This window comes from Bos indicus x Bos taurus, chromosome 4 (assembly GCF_003369695.1).
Source record: "Bos indicus x Bos taurus breed Angus x Brahman F1 hybrid chromosome 4, Bos_hybrid_MaternalHap_v2.0, whole genome shotgun sequence".
Lineage (NCBI taxonomy): Eukaryota > Metazoa > Chordata > Mammalia > Artiodactyla > Bovidae > Bos > Bos indicus x Bos taurus.
Window position 1 is genome coordinate 4,425,864 of NC_040079.1, and position 3,526 is coordinate 4,429,389.

Genomic DNA, 3,526 nt, shown 5'->3' on the forward strand with positions numbered 1-3,526 from the left:
ACCCCATGGACTGCAGCCTACCAGGCTCCTCCGTCCATGGGATTTTCCAGGCAAGAGTACTATATTTAATCCAACATTATTTCCATTCCAGCCTCCCCTGCCATGAAAATCATCACAACTGATTCTTTTGATTTTTTTGTTTGTTTAGGTCTATGATCCACTTTGAGTTAATCTTTGCATATGGTACAAAGTATGATCAGTTTTTGTTGCTGATTTGGGGGGCTTTTTGCACAGAAGTATTCAAGTTTTCCAACAGCATTTGTTGCTCTGCACCACGGGGCATGTGGGATCTTAGTTCCCTGACTCGAGATTGAACCCATGCCCCTCTCAATGGAAGGCAGGGTCTTGACCATTGGACCGCCAAGGAAGTCCCATTCCTCGGATGTTTACTACTGAATTAACTGAATCTTAAGTTAAGCTACCTGGTTGTTTGAGCAGTATATTCTCTTGTCACACTCTGTTGGCCCATATGCAAATTTTCTGCAGTGGGAATTCATCATAAAAAGGACGATGAAAAAATACATCATCACCTTAGTTCTTCCATACATTTTCCCCAAAAGAGACCCACATTAGTCATTCATAATATAGCTCCCTTTTGCCTTTATCATGGTCCCAATTAGTTGCTATTAATTTTTTAAAAGGAAGAAATTAACTTCTAACTTTTTGAAAGAATGGGAAGAAACTTCAAGACTGAAAATGACCTCAGTGGGTTATATTAAGTCAGATATGAAAGGCCAGAATCTAGCAAGTGTAACTCAGAGAAAGCTGCTGACCGAAATGTGTCATTTCTCTCTCTTGCTCTTCCTTCCTGGGTTCTCTGTTTGGGAAAAAGAGGGAAAACTGAAACAGGAGAAGCAGAGATTTAAACAAAGGACTAGGTTTAGACAGAGGTGAGCAATGGTTTGTTATGATGGGTGAATGTCAACAGAGGAAAAGCAGAAAAATAGCCAAAACCTAAGAAATAAAAGCAACAGACCCAGAATAAAAGATGAGAAACTTCAACTCTAGGCTTTGTTTTCTTATTTATACCAATTACAGGTATATGCGTATATATACTTATATGCACACACTTACTGAATGACTGTTCTGTACACTGTAGATTGATTGTATTTCAATTAAAACTTTTTTTTTTTGCTCACTCCTGGAGTTTACTGTCCACTTGGGCAAGGCACAGGGTCGTGGGGTGTGAGGAAGGCGCGTTCCTGTGGCTCGGATAGCAGACAGTGGGATTCTCTCCACTTCCTTTTTGCTGTTTTGCTGTTTTGATATTAAAAAGTGAACTGCTTCCCTTGACTGTAGCCTGCTTGGTCTTGGGGAGAAGAGGGGAAGGGAGGGTACAGGGCAGGGGGAGGAAGAGGGCTCTGATGAGCCTAGCGCCTTAAAAGGAAGCCTGGCAGCTGGTGGTGGTCACTCAGGACGGGGGCCTGCAGTTGGCTTTGCCAGGCTGGCCGCTGGGCTGCTGCTTCCCCACAGCTTCCCGAGCCAGGTCACATGTGATCGTGTAGGTGGAGGCCTGGGCAGACTCCGAGTGCTCTGGGGACTCCAGCACTGGGGCCATGAACGGGAGAGTGGACTTCCTGAAGAAGCAGCTAGCCCACCAGGGTCCCGGGTCTGCTTTGGGGAGACCCGGGTGGTGGGGGATGGCTTCCCCGGGGTACTCGGCACTTCCGCGGGAGCTGTTACCGGAAGTGGAGCCCAGGCGGCGCAGGTAGCAGTCGTGGGTGGCCACGAGCGAGCCGCTGGAGGGGATGGCTGCCATGCTCTTGCTTGCGGGCTGGTGGAAACCTCGGCGGCGACCCCTCGAGGGCCTCGGCGTGAGATCACGGACGGTGGGCACGGGGGCGCTAGGCCACAGAGCCCATCTGCATAAGAAAAAGTGGGAGGCCACTCCACAAACTAGACGCGAGGGCCTCAATTAAAACTTAAAAAAAAGAATATTAGTATGCTGTCGCTCTAGCAGCTCCATACTTAAAAATACATTAAGAAATTAGTGGTACCTTGATGACATATAAACACAATCAGAATGTATGTAGAGAATATGAAAAAATCAAGAAAACAGATATCCTGCTATTTCCTCCAGTTGATTCTGTGTCAAAGAGATGGATGTTAAGCTAACACCCATATCTACCCTTTATGGCTCTTGGTTCCTTCTTGATGTCTCCATTATACACCTACTGTAGGCAGCCTGGAGGGGTTCTTACTCACCTTGGAAAAGAGACATCACAGAAACACCCCCCCCACACACACACACACAAACCAGCCACAAATAGATTTTTGATTTCCTTTTGAAAGGCATTGCATATGTTCCCTGAATTCCCCTTGCCATTATATTTACAGTTATAATTAACATTTTATAATGTGCAATTAGTTGGAGAAGATGGGAAAATGGTTTTCCCAAAACCAATATATTAAATTTAGCATTTCTATCTAGTTATTGCAGGAAGAAATATTACTTATAACAACCTGCATCATATCAAACTAATGGATTCTGCAACATCTCTAAGTAGGAAAAAAAATTCTTTAGGGAGAAAGTAGAAATTAAAGTGTGATGGAATAGCCTCCGTGATTACATTTCCAGGAGAAAACATTGCACTTTCTTTAGGTCGACAGAAACAAGATGATGCATTTCTGGGAGTAAGGAATCTCTTCTCCATCTGCCAGAATCTTGCCTACATGGGATAAATTTTTCTTCTTACCTGAAGCTCGCTGTTACGTGGTCAAATAATTAGGCAGGAGAAATTCCCCCAGAGTATCAGAGACACCGCAGAGTGGGAGGTTAGGCGGACCCTGCCGAGTCCCTGGCTCCAGAACGCTGTGCCGGCCAGCTTGGCTGTGTGTTTTTGCTACAGCTTGATTCTGCAGTCCTCTTCTTGTCTTTTTCCCTCCCATCATCCTTATTTTAGCTTTCATTTTGCAGTTCGGGGTTATTTCTTATCAGCTTGGTCATGAGTCCCTGCCTGCCTATTCGAGCATCTCTAAGATGGTCGTAAGAGACCCTTTGCATGAGACATCCTTTTATTCTGTAATATTCCACCTCATTCCTCAGCCTCAGCCATCCCTAGCTTTCCTTAAGGAAAGTTAGCACATCCTTTCTTCTGTTGAGGCAGATTTAATCTCCATGAACACTGAATGACTCCAACTGTGGCACCGTGTTCTCAGGAGGTAGCAGGAACAGTTAATAAAGTTGTGGCTAAGCTGCCATCTTTCACGGTGTTTTAGAAAACTCCTCACATGGGGAAGCATTAGGATGGCCAAAAAGTCCATTTGGGTTTTTCTGGACCATCTTATGGAAACACTTGAATAACCATTTTGGCCAACCCAATACTTTGTAGTACATACACACATGTTTAATTGCTCAGTCCTGTCCATTCTTTGAAACATCACACATTGCAGCCCACCAGGCTCCTCTGTCCATGGGATTCTCCAGGCAAGAATACTGGAGTGGGGTGCCATTCCCTTCTCACCTCCAGAAACAGTCTGCTTCTCACACTACAGTCCTAAGTGTCTGCTATGAATCCATGAAAAG

The 3,526-nt window shown here is 44.9% G+C and overlaps 1 pseudogene across 1 annotated transcript; it reads right to left on the reverse strand.

Annotated features, from left to right (window-relative positions):
• Nucleotides 1–1,122: 1,122 nt before the first annotated feature.
• LOC113890967 lies at nt 1,123–1,907 on the reverse strand (annotated as a pseudogene). Its single transcript, XR_003510632.1, has one exon. The product of XR_003510632.1 is annotated as a pancreatic progenitor cell differentiation and proliferation factor pseudogene (transcript).
• Between the last annotated feature and the right edge of the window lie 1,619 nt (nt 1,908–3,526).